This window comes from Saimiri boliviensis, chromosome 12, assembly GCF_048565385.1.
Source record: "Saimiri boliviensis isolate mSaiBol1 chromosome 12, mSaiBol1.pri, whole genome shotgun sequence".
NCBI lineage: Eukaryota > Metazoa > Chordata > Mammalia > Primates > Cebidae > Saimiri > Saimiri boliviensis.
This window is the reverse complement of record NC_133460.1, coordinates 49,783,370-49,806,459: the sequence shown is the minus strand read 5'-3', so window position 1 is coordinate 49,806,459 and position 23,090 is coordinate 49,783,370. Positions and strand designations below refer to the sequence as shown.

The window sequence follows — 23,090 nt, the reverse complement described above, 5'->3', positions numbered from 1 at the left end:
CCTCATATTACAAAATCCCATAACAGGACTTTTTTGTAATGAGGTACAAAACGTTCATTAACGTGCTTTCAGATTCCACATTTCAACTAACTTTACAAATCAACCACCTGCCAAATTTTTACGTGAGATCAAAGGAAAATATCTTAAAGCTAATAAAATATTCCTCCCTTTTCACAATACATATCTGTGGTGAAGCCAATTCTCTTCACCATGCTTCAGTCAAAACAATGTATTGCAATAGATTGAAAGCAGAGGCAGATTAGAGAATCTGTCTTCTATTAAGCCAGACACAAAAGAGGCTCACAAATCTGTAAGGCAAAATGCCATTCTTCCCATTCAAATTGTTTTTGTCTTGGAACATATAGTTATTTTCCAGGAAAAATAATAGATTTTATTTATGTTGACATATAATAGGTTTGTCATTATAGATGAATTTATAAATACGTGTTTTTGTTTGTTTGTTTTCTGAGATGAAGTCTTGCTCTATTGCTCAGGCTGGAGTGCAGGGGTGCGATCTCGGCTCACTGCAACCTCCACTTCCAAGCAATTTTCCTGCCTTAGCCTCCCGAGTAGCTGGGATCACTGGCATGCACCACCAAGCCCACCTAATTTTGTATTTTTGGTAGAGATGGGGTTTCACCATGTTGGCCAGGCTGGTCTTGAATTCCTGACCTCAGATGAACCACCCACCTCAGCCTCCCGAAGTACTGGGATTACAGGCATGGGCCACCGTGCCCGGCCAAAATATGTTTTTGTTTGTTTGTTTGTTTTGAGACGGAGTTTCGCTCTTGTTACCCAGGCTGGAGTGCCATGGCGCGATCTTGGCTCACCGCAACCTCCGCCTCCTGGGTTCAGGCAATTCTCCTGCCTCAACCTCCTGAGTAGCTGGGATTACAGGCACGAGCCACCATGCCCAGTTAATGTTTTTTGTATTTTTAGTAGAGACGGGGTTTCACCATGTTGACCAGGATGGTTTCGATCTCTTGACCTCGTGATCCACCCGCCTTGGCCTCCCAAAGTTCTGGGATTACAGGCTTGACCCACCGTGCCCGGCCCAAAATATGTGTTTTTAAAAATATATTCAGTTTTGGGGAATTGGAGAGGGATAGCATTAGGAGAAATATCTAATGTAAATGATGGGGCAATGGATGCAGCAGACCACTACCATGGCACGTGTATACCTATGTAACAAACCTGCATGATCTGCACATGTGCCCCAGAACTTAAATAAATTATATATATATATATATATATATATATATACACACACACTCAGTTTTAATTCCCAGTGTGGTAACTATATATATATACACACATATACATGCCACACAAACAAAAGCTCTTAAAGTCATCAGTGTTTAAGTGTAAAGGCATCCTGAGAATATATTTACAAACAGTTTGATTTCACCTTCATAACCCTTGCATTTCTCCCAATTTGCAGGTGCAGAACACTGAGCCCCAGAAAGTCTGGGTAACTTGCCCCAAGGGTGCACAGGTGGCTGAACAGGGCTCAAAGCCAGGCAGCCGGGCTTCCCAGGGTATGCTCTCGACAGCTGCCCCTCATCTTACATTATGCTCCCAAAGGAAGTGCCGAAGGATAAAAGAAGACATGATACAAGGGAAACTGCAGACATGAAAGAAGAGAATATAAGTAAACATTTATATAATCTTGGGGCAGAAAAGAACTTTCTACACAAAATTCTGGAAGCAGAGCACATACAGTTAAAGATGGCTAGATCAGACTGTATAAAAAATGATCAGCTTTTGATCAATACAGAAAAAAACCCCACAAAGTTAAAAGGCAAATGACAAACTGGATAAAAATATTTTCAATGTATTTTTATTATTTGTCATTCTTTTGTTTCTTCTGAGACAGAGTCCTGCTCTGTCACTCAGGCTGGAGTGCAGTGGCATGATATCGGCTCTCCACAGCCTCCGCCTCCGCCTCCGCCTCCCAGGCTCAGCCTCCTGAGTAGGTAGGATTACAGGTGCCCACCACCATGCCAGGCTAATTTTTGTGTTTTTAGTAGAGATGGGGTTTCGCCATGTTGGCCAGGCTGGTCTTGAACTCCTGACCTCAGGTGATCCGGCCACCTCGGCCTCCCAAAGTGCTGGAATTGCAGGCATTAGCCACTGTGTCTGGCCTATTATGTGTCTTTTGACATACGGATTTGGTTTTTTCAAACAAATGGGAAAAAAAGTACATCTTGAAAATAAAACAGATGAAAAATAACAAGCAAAATGGAAAGAGAAGAAGGACAAATGGCCGATGAACGTGAGACACAATGTTCAATCTAACTTGTAATGGAAAACCAAGAAATCATGAGAACCAGGCAGTGCCCATCATCACATCAGAGGTGAACCAGGATGGAAACGCCCGTGTGGCCATGGGCACTGGGGATGGGCTCTCTCCTGAGCACCTGGCAGGACGTAAACCAGCCACAATACTAAAATATCTTTAAAATGACTTTTTTAGATGAATGGAACCATGCCGTATTTGCTTATGTTGGCTTCTTTCGCCCCATATCCTGTTAGGGATACTCATCCACCGCTTCATCCATTTTCATGACTACATAATGACATCCATGATACATTCGACTTCAACCACTGTGAATGTGGAAGATATTTCTAGTCTTTCACTGATATCAACAAAACTGTCCTGCAGACGCTTTGACCCTGCACGCCTTCTAGCAATGTTTCCAAAGAAAACAAGGAAAGATACGGCCACAAAGGTATCCAGTACAGTTTTGTTGGTATTAGCGAAAGATCAGAAATGTCTTTCACATCAGCAGTGGTTGAAGGTGAATGGATCATGGACACCATTAAGCTCATGAAAATGGATGGAGCAGCAGATGAACATCCTTAACAGGACGTGGAGGGAAAAAAGCCAACATAAGCAAATGCTACATGATTCCATTTATCTAAAACTCAAAAACAGACAAAACTGGTCTATGTGTGTTCAAAGTCAGGCAAGAAGTTCTGTTGTGAGCAGCAAGAGGGTGGTGATGGGATACAGGAGTCTGGGGTGCTGGTAGAATTCTACTGTTCAACCTGGGTGAGGCTCCCACGGGCGTGCTCACTATGCACTTATCCAGCTGTATGCCTGTGATGTGTACACTTTTCTATGGAAGTATCTCTGTTTGTTTTCAGAGACAGGGTCTGACTGTCGCCCAGGCTGGAGTGCAGTGGAACAATCATAGCTCACTGCAGCCTCCAAATCCTGGGCTCAACCAGTCCTCCCACCTCAGTCTCCTGAGTAGCTGGGGCTACAGACATGCACCACCTTGCCGGGCTAATTTTTTTTAAATTTTTGCAGAGATGGGGGGGTCTCACTATGTTGCCCAGGCTGTTCTTGAACTCCTGGCCTCAAATAATCCTCCTGCCTCAGTCTCCCAGAGCACTGGGATTACAGGCATGAGCCACTGCACTTGTCCCTTTTATGGATGTTAAACTTGAATTTAAAAATTTCAAAAGAATGAAATAGCAGCTTATTTACTGATGTAGGAAAATATCCACTATATATGGTTTGAAAAAAAGACACCACAGTATTTTAGAGTTTTGTTCCGTTAAAAAGGGGGAGGCCTCTGGTATACAAATGTACATGAACATAGGTATGCACACACACACACATACACACACACATACACACATACACACACACACACACACACTCTCTCTCTCTCTCTCAGAGGAAAAATGTCTAGAATTACCCTCAAAACATCAATGGTGAACCGTGGTTATCTCTGGAAAATGGGATCACAGATGATTTTTCTCATCTTCCTGGATACCTTTATTTTCTCTCATTTTCCTACAGTAAAACTATACTATTTAGAGAAAAAAAAGAAAGACAAAAAAGAACTACATGGTGGCCACTGACACCAGCAACCACGGTTCTGCATCAACTTCACAGCCCAAGAGACCCTGACCCCGCAGGGTGAGGACTCTCCCAAGGTGCCACTGCTGGGACGCTCAACACCTTCCCATGGGAAAACTGGCCAGTGGAGTCAGAAGGAGCTGCATAGACCCCAGCGCCAGCCTGTGGCTTAGCCCCCATCTCTGAGCCTCGCTCTCCTGCAGGGCAGTGAAGGTTAAATGAAGCCACGATATCCTGGCCAGTCCAGGCCAGTTCTCAGGGTGGCTCTTACGCCCAGGCTCCCCCAGGTTCCACAGAAGACACGGAGGCCCAGGGAGGCTGAGAAACTTCCTCACCTCATGCAGCAGGCCTGTGAGGCCTGGTTTCCCCAGAGACAACCAGGGGAGGCACCCTGGCCCACACGGCCCTCCCGGCAATTGGAGTGTGGTCCAGAGTCTTGGAGGGACACCCTGGCCCACACAGCCCTCCCCGCAATTGGAGTGTGGTCCAGAGTCTTGACACCAGGAAGTCCTCTCCCCTCCCCGGGCCGCAGCATCTCTAGGAGTAAAAGCAGCAGGCTGGGCATTGCACTTGACCTCACGTAGCCTCCCTGGGTGGCAGGAAAGGTGGGATGGCTTATCCAGACAGGAAGTGACCTCGCCGGATGAATGACAGGCCGACATTCCATCAGGAGCCCCCACCTGCTGGTGGCCTTTGGGGTCATGGGAGCCGGGAATGGGTGGGCATACAGAGGCCAAGGAGGAAACAGGATTAGCTGCGGAAGGCCAGGCACACGGCAGACCCCCGGCAGGGAAGTGACTTCATTTCACACATTGTCCTCTTCACTTCCGCCCCTGGCATGGGAGAAACTTAACCCTAAGAGGGCCATATTGCACCGGCTCCAGCCAACTCCACACAAGCCAGAGCAAGAAAGTCCAAGCTTTCTCCTCTCCACTACCCCTGTTATCCCCAGTCCACAGATGAGAAAGCTGAGGCTCAGAGAGCCCGACAAGGGCAGGGACTTCAGTACCTTTCCCGTTATACTGAGCTACACAGTGGAGGGAGATGTTTACTGATGGGCAGGAACTCTGGGAAGGCTTCCTGAAAGAGGATGCAACTGAGCTGGGCCTTAAAGGATGAGCAACATTTGACAGACGGGAAGAGGGTGGAAGCGTACTCTGTGCAGAGGGAGCAGCATGGAGAGGGAGGTGCTTCCTGTGCAGTACTGTGGGAAGAATTAAGGTGCTTGCGAGGCCAGAACATAGGATGAGGTGGGGTAGGCCGAACCCCAATCCCTGGGGACCATGCGAGGATCTTAGGTGCTGCTCTGCAGGGTGTGGTGTGCTGCCCAGCAGGCGCAATGGGAAAGAGGCACAAACACTGCCTATGTCCCTAGGGGGGCTGCATGGAGGAGGCAACAAGGGGGAGCACCTGAGCAAGGGGGTGGGTATCACTCTGGGATACCCACCAAACTACAAAAGAAGTTCACAGTACCAACAGTACCGTATACCAAGGTCTGTACCACACGCCAGACCAGCAAGGGAGCAGGGGATTCAGTGCAGACTGCCTGGCTCCAGCCTCAGCTCTGCCACGACCAGCATGATGGCCCTGACTGAAGCACTCCACCTCTCTATATTTTGACATCTGTCAAATGAATACACCCACCTCCGAGGCCATGAGGACTGAGAAAACCCCTGTACAGACCTGAGTGCCACAGCTGGGGTGTGCCAAGTAGTCACTGCCGTGTTCTCTCTCCACATAGCCCTGCGGCTACAGATTGGTGCACCAGGAGGCTGAGTGACTTGGCCTAGAGCCCATGGCAAAGAAACAGTGGAGCAAAGACTCAAACTCAGGCTGTCTGGCCCCGAATGCCTAGGCTCACACCAGCCCATCAGGCGAAACAAAAACCATGACACTGAAACCTGCACCTGCCAGCTGTGGCTCTCCAGGCCCCCGGGCAGCTTCAGGCAGGAGAGCAAAGGCTCCACCACCTCAAACCTCCAGTGGCAGAGGGAGGGACAGGGAGAAAATGCCAGGCCATGGGAGAGGAAGACAAATATTTTTAAGTTTCTCCCTCTTCCTGTTTATCTGTCCCTTCCATCCTGAAGTCCTGGTAGCTGTTTTGTTTTGTTTTGTTTTGTTTTTTCAGGGAAAGTCCTGCCAAGAGGGACATCCTGCCATGTGGCCGCCCAGGCCAGGCCGCCCCTGCCAGCCTCACACTGTAGGCTCTGAGTGTCTGGGTCCCTGCAGACACTCCTGCCTGGCCTGGAGGCTGCTGCATAGAGGCTTTCAGAAGAAGCTAGGGCCCAGGAAGGGGGCCTGGGCTGGGAGGAGGGGCCCATACCATGGCACCACTCAGCTTCACACTCAGACCAGAGAGATGACAAGAAGAATTTGAAGAAATAACTCTAAGGCTGGTACTGAAGGAAGGGCCAGAGCCTGAGCTGGGGTCAGGAACACAGAGCACTGGCCGTACAGCCAGACAGAACTGGCATCCAAACCTAGCTGGCCCATGACTTGCTGTGTGACCTTGGCTAAGTTACTGAACTTCTCTGAGCCTAGTTCCCTTATCTGTAAAATAAGGATGATGCTGATACCTACTTCACAGGGATGTGGTAAGGATTACATGAGACAATGTAAGGAAAGTGCCAGTACCTGGTAAACATAATAAATGCTATATATTTGTATTGCCACCCTCACCATCAAGCTGATTCCCTCACTCAATCCCAAAGATGTGATATACTTTCAAATATGCTCAGAAGAATGATTATAGAAAAAAAAAAAAAAAAAAAAAAAAAAAAAAAAAAAAACAGGCCAGTCATGGTGGCTCATGCTTATTATCTCAACATTTTGAGAGGCCGAGGCAAGAGGATTGCTTAAGCCAAGAGTCTGATACCAGCCTGGGCAATATAACAAGATCCCATCTCTACACAAAATAATTTTAAAGATTAGCCAGGTGTGGTGGCACACTCCTGGGGTCCCAGATACTCAGGAGGCTGAGGCAGGAGGACTGCCTGAGCCCAGAAGCTTGAGGTTACAGTGAGCTGGGACCGTGCCACCATGCCTGCTCTAGCTTTGGTGATAGGTCAAGACCTTGTCTCTAAAGAAAACTAAAATAAATTCTAACATTTTTTAAAAGAAACTAATTCTGACACATGCTACAATATGGATGAACCTTGAAGACATGACGTTATGTGTTTAAATAAGCCAGACACAAAAGAAGAAACAGTGTGAATTCCACTTACATGAGACACCTTGGTCAAATTCAGAGGCAGGAAGTAGAAGAGTAGATGCCAGGGGCCGGAGGAGCGGGAGTGGGAGTTAGCGTTCAGTGGGTACAGAGTTTCAGTCTGGAAGGAAGAAAAAGTGCTGGAGCTGAACGGTGGTGGTAGGTGCACAACAATGTGAATGTTCTTAATGACATTAAATTACACAGTTTTAAATGACCAAAATGGTAAATTCTATGTTATGTATATTCTACCATGGTGAAATTAAAAAAAAAAAAACTAAGGCCTCATTTAAAAATGTGTTTAATGCCTATATTCATTTCTGCCTCCATCCCTGCAGAGCTCAGGATGGAGAGATGGAACAGATATGGAAAGAGCTAAAGGCACTGCCACCCAAGGAGCTGGCACAGTTGGTAGAGCTGTGCAATGGGTGCTGAGGAATGACCCAAATGCTGCCTCGGGTCTGGGAGCTGGCAGCCACTGGGCCAGGCGCGCACCGGCCCCAGACAGGCTGGGTCTGAGAGAGGCAGCTGTGCGCACCTGCATCCGTCAGGAGCTCAGGTGAGTGGACGGTGTGTGCAGGGCCATGCTCAGATCTTCATTAACATGTGTGCACCATCCCAGGCTCAAGACGCCGGTACAGTCCCTATGTGCCCATCGGGGTCTGTGCCTGGCCAGCCCACAGCACCAACATCCAACAAACAGCAAGGCCTCCTCATCTCTCCCAACACCAACCACCAAGTAGGGCAAACTGCAGCCTGGCCACTCTCTCTGGAGCCAGGGATGAGGAAGGAGGCGAGGAAGGAAGGCAGAGAAGACTGCTACGTAGTGGGCACACCCTGCGAAATGAGACTCCTCCAGAAACCCCCACCCCCAACTCCAGCCTGACCACTCTCCCACGAAGCTGCAGCTGGGGGTAGGAGGCTGGTACGACTGGAAGGTAAAGGGAGGAAGAGGGTTAGATAGGCTAATTGAGTGACCATGTGACCCTGAGCAAGGCTCTTCCTCTCTCAGACCCTCTGAAACCTCCTCACTCTCCCTCTTGGTGAAAGGAGGATTTGCCCCAGCACCCACCAGTTCACTCCTGGCTCTATGTCCTAGAGAAGGAGGTGTTCATGTTCATCAAAAAATGAACACAAAAATGTTCACAGTAGCTTTATCCACAAGCACCAAAAGTGGAAACATGGCAAAGGCCCAACAATAAGAAAAATAGTCAGCAAATTGTCCCTGTAATGGAACCCTACTTAGCAATGAAAGGAACAAACCAGTGACACCTGCTTGGGGGACTCCCTCAGGGCTGATGTGGAATGAAAGATGCCAGATAAAAACAGCTATGCAGGGCTCAGTGGCTCACACCTGTAATCCCAGCACTTTGGGAGGCCGAAGCAGGCAGATCACCTGAGGTCAGGAGTTCGAGACCAGCCTGGCCAACATGGTAAAACCCTATCTCTACTAAAAATACCAAAAATTAGCTGGGCATAGTGGCAAGTGCCTGTAATCCCAGCTACTCAGGAGGCTGAGGCAGGAAAATCACTTGAACCCGGGAGGCGGAGGTTGCAGTGAGCCAAGATCTCGCCATTGCACTCCAGCCTGGGCAACAAGAGCAAAACCTCATCTAAAAAGAAAAAACAGCTCATACTGTGTTAGTCCACATGTACGAAGTTCAACAACAGGCAGGACTGATCCTTGGGAAGGCCGTCAGGAGAGGGACCACCTGCAGGGGTGGGAAGGTGGGGGAAATGACCAGGAAAGGGCACCAGGGAACCTCTGGGGCACTAGAAACGTTCTACACGGTGATCTGGGTAGGGGAGACACAGGTGATACAACTGTAGCAACTCACCAAGCTATGCCTGGATTCACTATCTGGAAATTAGATCTCAACTGACAAACTAAGATAGAAATAGCTAGTAACTCATATTCTACCTTCCCCTGAGGGCTACAGTGAGGCTACTAAGAGGCTGTGTGTGGAAACATGGCAAGGGTTGGATTGTGGGTAAGAACATGGGCTGGGAGTCAGAAAGACTAGAGTTCAAGTCCTGATACTCCCCTCTTCTTTCCCTTTTTTAAATTTTGTTTGTTGGTTAACCGGGTTTTATTGTTGTTGTTGTTGTTGTTGCTGCGAGACAGGGTCTTTCTCTGTTGCCCAGGCTGGAGGGGAGTGGTGCAATCATGACTCACTGCAGCCTCAACCTCCCAGACGCAAGCAATCCTCCCATCTCAACATCCCAGGGGCACTAGAGGCACACACTATCACAGCTGGCTAATTCTTTTTTAATTTTTGTAGAGACAAGGATCTCACTATGCTGCCCAGGCTGCCCTCAAACTCCTGGGCCTCAGAGATCCTCCTCCCTCACCTCCCACAGTGCTGGGATTACACGTATGAGCTTACCACACCTGGCCTACCAGATTTATTTATTTATTTTTTTTTTTTTTTGAGACGGAGTTTCGCTCTTGTTACCCAGGCTGGAGTGCAATGGCGCGATCTCGGCTCACCGCAACCTCCGCCTCCTGGGTTCAGGCCATTCTCCTGCCTCAGCCTCCTGAGTAGCTGGGATTACAGGCACGCGCCACCATGCCCAGCTAATTTTTTGTATTTTTAGTAGAGACGGGGTTTCACTATGTTGACCAGGATGGTCTCGATCTCTTGACCTCGTGATCCACCCGCCTCAGCCTCCCAAAGTGCTGGGATTACAGGCTTGAGCCACCACACCCGGCTCCCAGATTTATTACAAAAGTACCTTGTACTCTTTGTCACAAGTCAAAGGTCTACACGGAAAATGCTTATACCCTTCCCATCGCCACCCAAGCCCACCTCTTAAGCTTCCTCGTGCAAACAAGCTTTTGCCCTTAACATGACAACACAAACACCCCTCCCAGCCAATCCAGGTAATTCCAGCCCTGTCTTCTTCACAGTGGCATGCCATTTCATCGCATCACTACTGATCCAACAAACACCTGAGAAGTATTGACCCTGTCAACCCGACAGGCACAGACCTGGACCCTCAAGGAGCAGATCTTCCAACAAGAGAAAGAGAGGGAGGGAGGGAGGCAGGGAGGGAGGAAGTCCACCAGGGGACACGATTATGCTACACTGTATACGTTGTCATGTGGGCTACAAGGGGCTGAGAGTCTGAGCGAGAAGATGGGAAAGACAGGAAAAGGGCATATTTTAGATATGACAGTCACAGAAGGCCTATGTGACGCATGAAGACAGAAAGGCGCCGGCCATGTGAAGACACGCACCCCGCAGCAGACTGGGCAGCAGGTGCAGATGGCCCGCGATGGGAAGAACACAGAACTGAAAGGAGACGGGAAGTCTCCGGTTCACTGCCGCGAAGTCCTCACGCACAGTCTTGCATCCTGATAGTGTACTTCTTTAGGACAGGTTACCAGAATTTGGGAGGCTGAGATAAAGGACATGTGCACTGAAACAACTTCCAGAGATGCTGCCAAATTACCTTTCCAAAAGGTTGCTGCATTTTACACAGCAACCAATGCCGCTTACTGCTTAAGAAAGCCAGTCTCCCCGCATCCGCCTGGTTCAAGATGTTACCAGTCTTTCTCATGTCTGCCCATATAAAAGCTCCCCACTTCCCTGTCTGAAAGAATGGGAGAAATGACCAGTCCCCTTCCTCAGGACGCTGTGAGGTTTAACTGCGAAATCCCTCTAACCTGCTAAGCCCAGTGCCTCACACAGCGCAAGCCGTCGCCCACGGAAGCAGGCTCTTATCATCTTTCCATGCAAATGCCCAGGGGTAGCTGCCAGTTCCATCATTACCCTGATGACAAGGGGAACATCTAAGACAGCTTTGAACGCTCAAACCCACAGCAGGGCGCCGGTGGCTCATACCTGTAATCTCAGCACTTTGGGAGGCCGAGGCGGACAGATCACGAGGTCAGGAGATCGTGACCATCCTGGCCAACATGGTGAAACCCCATCTCTACTAAAAAAATACAAAATTAGCCAGGTGTGGTGGCATGCACCTGTAGTCCCAACTAGTGGAGAGGATGAGGCAGAAGAATGGCTTGAACCCAGGAGGCAGAGTGAGCCGACATTATGCCATTGCACTCCAGCCTGGTGACAGAGCGAGACTCCACCTCAAAAAAAATTAAAATTAAAAAACCCACAAGCTTCACATGGCTGTTCTGGAGTCAGGGATATGGGGAAGAGGAGGTGGCAGCTGCAGCTCAGCCAGAGAGCCCTGGGCAGGGAGTGGAGAGACCAGGCTCCAGTCCACCTTTCTGAGGGTCATTTTCTCATCTATAAAATGGGCTCATGCATTCTCTCTTCATGTAGCCATCCTACAAACATTTCTGGGATGCCACCTATGTGTGAGGCACTGTTCTAGGAGCCAGAAGTACAGAAATCCCTGCCTCACACATGCTAGCAAGAGACACAGAAATAAACTATGTAAATTAGTAAAGTAGTATATAAGGAGATGCAGGGAAGAGGTGACATTTTAGACAAGGGATTCAGGGGAGGCTGCACACAACAGTCAAGACCTGAAGGAAGTGACAGGGCAGCCACGTGGCTCTGGAGGAAAAGCATCCCAGGCCGCCAGGCTAGCCTGTGCAAAAGTCCTGTACTGGGGTGCCCCTAGGGTGTTGAAAGAGCTGTGAGCTGGTCCGTGGGGCTGCAGTAAGGTGCACATGCAGCTGGGTATTGGATGGCAGTGTCCTGGAAGCCACAGTAAGGACACTGGCTTTCACTGTGAGGATACAGGGAACCCCTGGGGAGCTTGGGACAGAGAAGTGCTCTGCCCTGAGTTTTAAGTTCTGACAAGGTCTGCTAGCTGCCGTGTTAGAAGAGTTGCTTGAGGACAAGGGCAGAAACCAGCAGAAACATCAGGTGGCTACTGCAACAGTGCAGGTGATGCTGGAGGCGGGGCCAGTGGTGGAGGACAGGTGAGGACACAGCTCATCCTGCATCCATGCTGAAGGTGAGGCCAGTGCCTCTCCTGGCACGTCTTTTCTGAAGGGTAAGAGAAAGAAGGCTGGGTATGGTTGCTCACACCTGTAATCCCAGCACTTTGGAAGGCCAAGGCGGGAGGATCACAAGGTCAGGAGTTCAAGACCAGCTTGACTAACATGGTAAAACCCGTTCTCTACTAAAAACACAAAAATTAGCTGGGCATGGTAATGTGTGCCTGTAATCCCAGCTACTCGGGAGGCTGAGGCAGGAGAATCGCTTGAACCCAGGAGGCAGAGGTTGCAGTGAGCCAAGATGGTGCCATTGCACTCCAGCCTGGGTAACAGAGCAAGACTCCGTCTCAAGAGAGAGAGAGAGAGAGAGAGAGAGAGAGAGAGAGAAACCACGGACAACTTTGCAGTGTTTGGCCTGAACACCTAGAACCATGGGGTTGCTGCCAACTGAGACAGGCCAGACTCGGGGGAAGTAAGTATGTGGTTAGGACTGAACAGACAGTCCAGGCAGCCACCGCCGCCCTCAGCTGCAAGCTTAGAAGGAAGCAGCATCCCAAAAGGGGAACTGGTCCTAAGGCTCACACAGGCCACTGTGGAAAGCAATACGAAAGACAGACAGAGTAAAAGAGGATCTGGAGAGTAGTCAGCACAGCATGTCTGACCCACTACAGACATCCGTGTCCGCAGAGCCCAGACTGTGGCCTAGGCTGGGCTGCTCACAGACCCATTCATGGGTGGGGACACTAAGAAAACAGTAAGCACCTCTTGTTTAGGAGCCAGAAAGGGGTCACGAGGGGTCACTCGTGACTGTAATTCCAGCATTTTGAGAGGCTGAGACAGGAGGATCGCTTGAGCCTGGGAGTTCAAGGTTGCACTGAACTGCGATCATGCCACTACACTCCAAACTGAGCAACAGAGCAAAGCCTCAACTCAAAAAAAAAGAAGAAACAGCAGCTGGAGAGGGCCAGAATGAGCCAAGGTACGGGTCAGGCAGCCAGCGAGCCCATGTGCTTCCTGTGGTCCGGAGAGCTTCCTGTGGTCCATCTCAGCGAGCCCATAGCTCCCACCCACTACCCCCAAACATAGACTATGGAGTGAGACCCCAAGATTCCCAAGAGGTAATGCACAAGCAAGCAGTACCCTACAATCTGGGCCTCGAGTTTGCTCCTGTGTGTACAATCCAGTTCCTTCTCCATGAAGGCCAGACGACATCATCACACACAGCACAAAGAAAGGCTGTGATTCAAACAGGAAAAAAGCGGGTGGGGAGGAGAACAGAGCCGCCCCACAGCCCATGGCAGCCTGGAGGTACCCAATTCAAAGGCCCAGCCTCTTAGCAGTCAGGACCATGTGCATGTTGAGAGCATCTGCGTGAACTGAGCAAAGCCTATCTCTGTGCCAAATTCCTAGTTCCTACAAGAAGTGGGTTTAAGAGCCACTACAAGCAGATTTCAATAATGTCACTATTCCACCTTATCTTCAAACATGCCAGCTTTCCAGGTATCAGGCGATGCCCTATTAAAACAGACATTCAGGGATTGCTCACGTGCATCTAGGCTTAAATGTGAGGTCTGATTACCCCAAACTGTCCCATCAGCCCAACATTATTAGTACTTCCCTGTACAGCAGGCCCAAGAAACAGAGGCAGGGGACATAGGAGAGGCCCAAAGGCACAGCTCTCTACCACCGACCCACGGTTGGCAATATAGGTGCGGTTAACATCCTTCTAATTAAAGGAACACCGTTCACTGGGAATGAGTTGGCTTTCTGGTTTTACTATTATTTCCTGTTTGTTTGTTTTTTTAACAGTTACATAAAAACGTTAGGGTGTTTATGCCTGGTCTTATACACATCTCAGTTACATTACAATAAGAATAATGTCAATTAGCAAGTGAGGGGTTTTTTGTTGTTGCTCAAAAGGGAGTCCTGAGCTCAGGAGTTCAAGACCTGGGCAACACAAGACCTCGTCTCTATTTTAAACATTTAAAAATTAGCCAGGTGTGGTGGGACAGGCCTTTGGTCCTAGCTACTTAAGAGGCAGAGGAGGGAGGATCACCTGAGCCCAGGAGATTGAGGCTGCAGTGAGCCATGATTGTACCATTTCACCCCAGCCTAAGCAACAGAGTGAGACTTTTAAAAAAGAGAGAGAGAGGGCTGAGTATGGTGGCTCACACCTATAATCCCAGCATTTTCGGAGGCCGAGGCAGATGAATCACCTGAGGTCAGGAGTTTGAGACCAGCCTGGCCAACATGATGAAACTCCATCTCTACTAAAAATACAAAAATTAGCTGGGCATGGTAGCAAGCACCTGTGATACCAGCTACTCAGGAGGCTGAGGGAGGAGAATCACTTGAACCTAGGAGGCGGAGGCTACAGTGAGCCGAGGTCACACCACTACACTCCAGACTGGGCAACAGAGTGAGACTCCATCTCAAAAAAAAAAAAAAAGAGAGAGAGGGAGTCTACCAAAAAAAAAAAAAACATGTTGTATAACTTCATTTTCATTTTTTTTGAAACAAAGTCTTGCTCTGTCACCCAGGCTGGAGTACAGTGGCATGATCTCAGCTCACTGCAACCTCTGCCTCACAGGTTCAAGTGATTCTCCTGCCTCAGCCTCCTGAGTAGCAGGGACTACAGACGTGCAGCACCACGCCTGGCTAATTTTCATATTTTTTAGTAGAGACGGAGTTTCACCGTGTTGGTCAGGCTGGTCTCAAACTCCTCACCTCGTGATCCACCCGCCTCAGCCTCCCAAAGTGCTGGGATTACAGGCATGAGTCACCGCGCCCAACTGTATGACTTCATTTATATGAAATGTCTGGAATTGACAAATCTATAGAGATAGACAGCATGTTACTGGGCTGGGGGTGGGGAGTGATACTACTGGGTACAGTGAAAATGCTGTAAAATGAGACTGTGGTGAGATGATAACTCTTTGAATGTACTAAAAGCTACTAAATGGGTGAATTGTACAGCATGTGAATTCGATCTCAATAGAGCTGTGAATTGGGAGTCCATGTATTACCCACATTTGAGCAGCACTGAGCTGCAGAAATGGAGACATCCACAAACCCATCTACACGGAACTCCCGCCAGGTCCTCTCCCTCCCTGTACAGAACTCCTGAGCCCAGAATGAGACCCCATGTCATAAGACATCCCTATCCTGGGTGAGCAAGGGGCTGCCCTGGACCACCACATAGGATTCCTATCTCCTGAAACCCAAGTCTTTCAATGGTTAAGTTAGAAAAAAAAGCAATGAAAACAACCAACTTTAGGATGCAAAGGATGGGTTCATTTAGACATAGATGGCAGCGTCAAGGAAAGCAGCATAACAAGATGGGCTTGGAGCCCCTAGGACCCGACTGGCTGAGGTCTCAAGGCTGGAGTTGGAGTGGAGCCAGGACAGTGAAAATCTGAGCCCAGGCAGCCCCTTCCTCAGAGGCCACAGGCATCCCATCCTCCACCCACACAGGCCAGGCAGGATGGCTACTGGGAGGCCCCCACAAGCTTTGGCAAGGGGCAACTCCCCCAGGGCCCCTTTTCTGTCAACCCAACAAACTGCCCTCTCCTGGGCCTATTCCTTCCTGTAACACTTCAGAGAGACAGGAAGCAGCAGCCCCCATGGGTGGCAGCCAAGTCGGGGTCAGTGGTGAAGCGGCAGGAGGGCACATCCACCTAGACCCTGGGACGGGTAACCAGAGACTATTTTAGACAGACTGATCCCGTCTGATCCAATGCCTCCCTTTCCATAACCTGCTCTAAATGAACCACCTGCAGAAGACTTCTTGCCATCTCTCCCAAAGCCTAGCCAGGCCCCAGCTCAGGGCATGTGCTCTCAACGCCCACGGCAGTGCTGCAAGATGAAAGCAGGCCCCACAGCCATGGACCAAGTCTGAGCTCATTTATACCCCAAAATCAAAAACCACAGGAAATCATGAAGCACAGGAAAGAAAAAAAGGATAATCAGCACACTGCTGACAGTGTTACCTCCGGAGACCAGAGAGAGGGGAAGGAGGGGAAAGGGGAATTTGACATTATACTTTCTATGAAGCTACTACTTGAATCTTTTGTGAAGATTATTTTAGGCCGGGCATGGTGGCTCACACCTGTAATCCCAGCACTTTGGGAGGCCAAGGCAGGCAAGTCACTTGAGTCCAGGAGTTCAAGACCAGCCTGGGCAACAGGGTAAAACCCTGTCTCTACTAAAAATACAAAAATTAGCCAGGCATGGTGGTGTGCGCTGGTAGACCCAGCTTCTCAGGAGGCTGAAGTGGGAGGATCATTTGAGGCCAGGAAGTTGAGAGCTGACATTCTGCCACTTCATTGCAGCCTAGGCAACAGGAATGAGGCCCTGTCTAAAAGGAAAAAAGAAAAACAAATTACACTATTTTTAACATAGCCCACACATTGGAATACTACTCACCAATAAAAAATAAATGAAACTGATTAAATCATGCAATCACAGAGATGAATCTCAAAAAACATCATGTTGAATAAAGAAGCCAGTCACCGGCCGGGCGCGGTGGCTCAAGCCTGTAATCCCAGCACTTTGGGAGGCCGAGGCGGGTGGATCACGAGATCAAGAGATCGAGACCATCCTGGTCAACATGGTGAAACCCCGTCTCTACTAAAAATACAAAAAATTAGCTGGGCATGGTGGCACGTGCCTGTAATCCCAGCTACTCAGGAGGCTGAGGCAGGAGAATTGCCTGAACCCAGGAGGCGGAGGTTGCGGTGAGCCGAGATCGCGCCATTGCACTCCAGCCTGGGTAACAAGAGCGAAACTCCGTCTCAAAAAAAAAAAAAAAAAAAGGAAGCCAGTCACCAAAGGCTACTTGTTATATGATTCCATGCATGTGAAAAATCCAGAAAATAAAACAAAATGATAGTGACAGAAATTAGATGATCAGGCCTGGGCCCAAGATGGGAGCGGTGCCCAGCTACAAGAGAGCATGAGGCCCTTCTGGGTGATAGAAATGTTGGCAGACTTGTCTAGGAGGTGGCTGCACGGCTATGACACTTTCTCCAAAAGTGCGCACTTCACGCGGGATCTCAAAATTGTTTTTTCTTTTTTTTTCAGACAGAGTCTTGCTCTGCTGCCAGGCTGGAGTGCTGTGGCACGATCTCAGCTCACTGCAACCTCTGCCTCCCCAGTTCAAGCGATTCTCCTGCCTCAGCCTCCTGAGTAGCCGGGAATACAGGCATGCACCACAATGCCTGGCTAATTTCTGTATTTTAGCAGAGATGGGGTTTCACCATGTTGGCCAGGATGGTCTAAATCTCTTGATGGCATGATCTGTCCACCTTGGCCTCCCAAGGTGCTGGGATTACAAGAGTGAGCCACCACACCCAGCCAAATTTGTTTTTTCTCTTTTTTTTTGAGAGGTGAGTTTCGCTCTTGTTACCCAGGCTGGAGTGCAATGGCACGATCTGGGCTCACCAAAACCTCCGTCTCTTGGGCAATTCTCCTGCCTCAGCCTCCCAAGTAGCTGGGACTACAGGCATGCGCCACCATGCCCAGCTAATTTTTGTATTTTTAGTAGAGACGGGTTTTCACCATGTTGACCAGGATGGTTTCCATCTTCTGACCTCGTGATCCACCCGTCTTGGCCTCCCAAAGTGCTGGGATTACAGGTGTGAGCCACTGCACCCTGCCTTTGTTTTTTCTCTTAAAAAAAAAATAAATAAAAGCACAGTGGTAGAGGAGGGAATAGTGAGTAACCACTTAGTAGGCACAGAGTTTTCCTTCAGGGTAGTGAAAGTTTTAGAAGGTGAGAGAAGCAGTGTTTGCATGACACTGTGATAATACTGAATGCCTCTGAATTGGGGACTTTAAAATGGTTAATTTTCTTTCAATGGATCTCACCTCAGTTAAAAAAAAAAATTAGCCGGTGCGGTGGCTCAAGCCTGTAATCCCAGCACTTTGGGAGGCCAAGGTGGGTGGATCACGAGGTCAAGAGATCGAGACCATCCTGGTCAACATGGTGAAACCCCATCTCTACTAAAAATACAAAAAATTAGCTGGGCATGGTGGCACGTGCCTGTAGTCCCAGCTGCTCAGGAGGTTGAGGAAGGATAACTGCCTGAACCCAGGAGGCGGAGGTTGCAGTGAGCCGAGATCACGCCATTGCACTCCAGCCTGGGTAACAAGAGTGAAACTCCGTCTCAAAAAAAAAAAAAAATTAAAGCTAGTCAGGGGAAAATGTTCACGTACATTCTGCAGGTGAGAAAATTAAGCTGAAGGACAGTCAAATGCCAGCCCAGGGCTTATTCACCTGATGCCTTAGGGCCCAGCTCAAAGCCCCCTGGAGCAGAGACTGCCCCACACCTTCCCCAAATGCTCTGCAACTCTGGGGGCCAACTCTGGGGAGGGCCCTTCTCTCTGAGGTATCCAGAAATCAGCTTCCTCCCTACAGGCCTTGGGGTGAGCCAGCAGGGCAGCACCTGCAGGGGACTCCAGAAGTCTTTGTGCTCCAGCAGACAGGGCTGACTTGGGAGACAGGGAGGGAGCATGCGTGAAGACGACGGTCAAGGCAAAGCTAAACTACCACTCCGATCAGGCTGATGAGGTCTTTCTTTTTTTGAGATGGAGTCTTGCTCTGTTGCCCAGGCTGGAATGCAGTGGCTTGACCTTGGCTCACTGCAACCTCTGCCTCCCAGGTTCAAGCGATTCTCCATCCTCAGCCTCCCTAGCCAATGTGGTGAAACCCGTCTCTATTAAAAATACAAAAATTAGCCAGCTGTGGTGGTGGGCACCTGTAATCCCAGCTACTCAGGAGGCTGAGTTGGGAGAATCGCTTGAACCCAGGAGGCAGAGGTTGCAGTGAGCCAAGATCGGGCCACCGCATTCCAGCCTGAGCAACAGAGTGAGACTCCATCTCAAACAAAGATATTGCCGGATGCTGATGTTCAGTGTACTTTCTTGGCCTGTTCAGTTATGGAAGGTGGTGCCCAGTTGCAGAATGTGTCGTACCTTTCAGCACCTGATGTATACATCTCTCGTAACAGAAAAGGCAACAATAAAATAGTCATCCTAAAAAAAAGGGAGGGACATCCATGGGCCACTGTGTGACCAGCAGGAAAGGGGTTAACGCCTTCAGGAGGTTCTCCGGTTCCAAGAAAAGGAAAAGGGGAGGAGAAGTCCCCTCTGTGCTTTCTAAACAGACTCTTCAAAAATGTCCCAGCATCCCAGGCCTCCACTCTGGCAAGGCCAGACAGAGGCTGGCACAGCCTGCTGAGAGGAAGGCCTGGGGCTCAGGCAGGATGCAGAAGCTGGCAGAGTCATCTCAGGGCACCCACCCTTCTCCCCTCCCATGGCCCCCAGCCCAGCCTGTCGGCCATTTCCCAGGGTACCCACAGCCCTCTCAGCACCACATCCTCCCTCCTCGTGGAATTTCTAAAAGCCCCAGCTCCCTGGGAGCCCATGGTGTTGGCCAGTGACACACCCAGTTCCCAAAGATGTTCCCTACTCCCTTCCATGAGCGTGCAGATGACCCAGACACCCCACATGCCTCTCTCGTCAGTGCCCCAGGCAGGGGCACCCCTTAAAGCCAAGGCCAGCCCATGTGCCAGTTATGGGAAATATATATAATGCTTCCCAAAGGCTGTCACACTTCTGCCATGCTGCTCTTTCTGCTGGGGAAGACTCACCCTCCCCCTTGCAAACCCCTGGCCATCCCTCAAAGCCCACATGAAGTATCACATGCACCCCAGGACAGCTATTCCCTCCCTCCATCACAGCACCAGACATGACATCTGCACGTACCTCGCTCACCTCCTGGTGGGGACTGAGGTTAATCTACCTTCAGAGTCCCTGCACCTCATACTGAACCCAGGGCCAAGAAAGCTCAGGCACCCAAATCAAGATGCCACCCTGGTCTCTTCCCACCACCTGGTCCTGTGCAAGCATCCTGGCCTCCGCTGAGAGAATATATTATAATAATAACATAAGCACCTAATGTTTACTTAACATAAGCACTTCCTGTGAGCCAGACAGAGCCTCGAGGGCTCTGCAATTATCTCCTTTCATCCTTGTGACATTCTTATAAGGGAGTTAGTATCCTTAGCCCTGTTATACAAGGCACAGAGAGGTTAGGTTTCTTGCCCCGGGCCACACAGCTCATGAGGGAGAGAGCAGAAATTCAGACCCTGGTGGTTTCTTTCCAGAGCCAGCGTTCTTAATCACAACAGGTCTATTTGAGGGTAGGAAGACAGTCAAGGGAGATGTGTCAGGAAAAGCCCAGAGTGGAAGAAGCTCAGGGACTGTAAAGGCCAGAGCTTCCAGACCTTCTCTTTCCCCAGGTCCCAGCCAAAGGCCTCGGAAGGCAATCAGAGCCTCCTCCCAGACAAAGCCTGCTGCTCCCAGACCCAATCCTGTGCTGAGCACCAGTTACAGGAAACATAAAAAGCCCATCTGCAACTGCCTTGGCCGGAGATGAGGGCGGCACATGGCCGGGCTGCCCGCTGGGAGGTGGGAGCCATGATTTGGGACTATTCTTAGCAAACCACTGGCTCCCCTCCCAGAGGCCCAGCAGGCAGCAGGCCCAAGCTTCCATACCCCCGCCAGCCTACCATTTCCTGACTCCATGTATGGAGGTCCCACAAGGCTAAGGAGGGACTGGTGGGCACAGAGCAAAGACAAACCCCTCCAGCTTTCACAGGAGAGGTGCCTGGCCCACCCAGCCTGCTCTAGGCCTCACCCAGGGGCCCAGGGCCATGCACCTGGCTGCTGAGGAAGCCCTGCAGAGTCCTGGCCGCAGGGGAAGACTCATAATCAAAGGCCCTCACACCCACATCAGCTGGGAGCTCACTCCATGCCACGCACTGGGCCACACGCTTTCCACTAACTATCTCCCACTGAACCCACAAGGAGGTGGGGATTACTGACCCCACTCTAAAGATGAGGAAACCCAGCCACTGAATGACCTGCTGGAGGTTACAAGGTATGTTAGTAACAAACCATATCTAGAATCTGGGCTGGCTCCTAGGTGCCAGGTTGAGCAGACGAGACCTGAGCATAGCCAGGTGGGGGACCCCTTCCCTGTGCAAGTCCAGGGCTTAGCAGAGGAGAAGCCAGCCCCCGAGGGCAGTGGCTCTCATCACAGACTCAGCTGCATGTGTCCTCTCTCTCTCCTCAGGGGATCATCCCATCCCTGCCAAAGACTGGCAGGCTTGGGTTCAGGAGAATCCCCAGGCAGTTCCTCCCCGATTCCAGTAGGCAGAGAACAGTTGGAGCATCCCATTCGGGCCACACGGCCTCACTTCAGGAAGGTTCTGGAGACCCAAGGAAGAATCAAAGCTCAAAGAACACCTGCTGATACTTAAGGCATGAGCCCAGCTCTGCAGTGCAGAGGCAGAGAGGCCAAACGACTCTGAGTAAAACACAGGAGACTGAGCTTTTTGTGGTCCTCAAACCCCAAAGCGGGGTTTGAGTCTAGAAATAAGCCCTAGCACAGAGCACCTGCATCATCACCACCCCAAACAGGACAACTTCCGGGCACTGTGCCACCCAAAGAAACAGTGATAACCAGGCAGTGCGTGCCTCAGCCTGCCTCTCAGAACCCCCTGTGTCTGGTTACTGGCCTCTGCTATCAGCTGGCTCTGGCAAACACATGTGTCTGTGCCCCTGGGAGCTCACGGCCAACTCCATTCTGCCCAGGTACTTCAGCTGCTTCCCTGTGGCTCTGCGTCTGTGTCTGGGAATGTTGGTTCACATCCCCCTGTGCTCTGGTGGGTCCACCTATATGTCTGTCCACTGACATGTCTGCCTCCCATGTGGGTAGATTCAAACCCCTGTGATGATGTAGATCTATGTACGTGTCTGCAGCCGATATGTGGCCCACGCTGATGAGTTCATGTGTGTCTCTCCTCATGCATGTCTGTGTCCCTAGGTTGTTTGCTCACCCCCACCATCCTCCCGTGTCTGTCTTCATGCACATATGAATTCAGTTCCTCTGTCTCTGCGCATGCAGCTGTAAACCTGACCACACACGTGCACACATGTCTCTGCCCACATGGGCATCCCCCACAGGTGCCTGGGTAACCCAGGTCCATGCACACCTGTTTGGAGGCAGGCAACTGTGTTCACACAGGTTCTCACAGTGCCAGCCAAGGGCTTCAGGGTGAGCTAAGCAACTCCCACTCCCAGAACCGCACCCAAGGCCATGGGCATGAGCACACTGCCACCTCCGCAAAGTGTTCCAGAAAAACAGAAACCTGTCAGGGACAATGAGGGAGGGGGCAGAGACCCAGATATAGCAGAGCCTCAGAGGTGAGGTCAGAACCGTGCCAGGAACCACCCACCTCAAGCCACCTGGGCCCTACTGTGCCCACCCCCAACACTAGCCAGGGAAGGGAGGAGGCTGCATGCACCACCAGGGGTCTGTCTGCATTCACAGGAAACTGGACCAGTGCCTGCCAGCCTCCCAACCTACCCCCAAACCCCAGCGATGGAGGCTCTTCAGAAAGGAAGTGAGGACTTCCTCCCACTTGCCTCTGAACCTCCTACAAGGCTGGCTCTAGACCCCAAACCCCAGGAGCCACGGGCCAGCTAGGAGAGTCCCGTGCTCAGCCCAAGCCAAGAAACCAAATGGGTTGCTTCGAAATCCATCAGCAGGAAACAAAGCAAGCTGGGAGTGGGGACGAATGCAGGAGAACCTCCTAAGCTCCCCTGCTGCTCCCTGCCCTTGGAGCAGGGTAATAACGAGGAGTGGGCATGGAGCTGGAACATTTCAGCACATTTACTTGCTTGCATGGAGACTGGATCTCTGCTGCCCTGGTGGTCCCGCAGCCTAGATTACTCATGCAACAATGGTGTGTAGCCTCTCTGCTTTCCACTATTACCAGGACTGGTATCAAAACCCTGCATCAGGGAACTTTTGTTATTGTCCCATGTTCCCTGCAGGGGCTGAGCCTCCTGAGAGCAGAATCCTCCAAATCCTCCCCTACCCACATACTCCAGGGCCAGTGACTGCCCAGTGACTGGCATTTAAGTGGTGCTCAGCCACTGGGTTCAGGTTGCTCTGCCCAGAAGCCAAGGAATTGGTGCCTGGGCCTCTGGCTGGGAGAGTAGAGATGCCCAGAAGA

The 23,090-nt window shown here is 50.4% G+C and overlaps 1 protein-coding gene across 7 annotated transcripts in view; it reads right to left on the bottom strand.

Annotated features, from left to right (window-relative positions):
* The window catches only part of PALD1 (phosphatase domain containing paladin 1), a 99,471-nt gene that overhangs the window by 56,534 nt on the left and 19,847 nt on the right, over positions 1–23,090 (bottom strand). For 4 of the 7 annotated variants that reach the window (XM_074382352.1, XM_039478399.2, XM_039478400.2 and 1 more), the window contains exon 2: positions 7,099–7,203. The exons of the other annotated variants lie outside the window; for them this stretch is intronic. The gene's annotated coding sequence lies outside the window, so the exon portion shown is untranslated. The remainder of the gene's footprint in view (positions 1–7,098; positions 7,204–23,090) is intronic. 7 annotated transcript variants of the gene reach the window in all.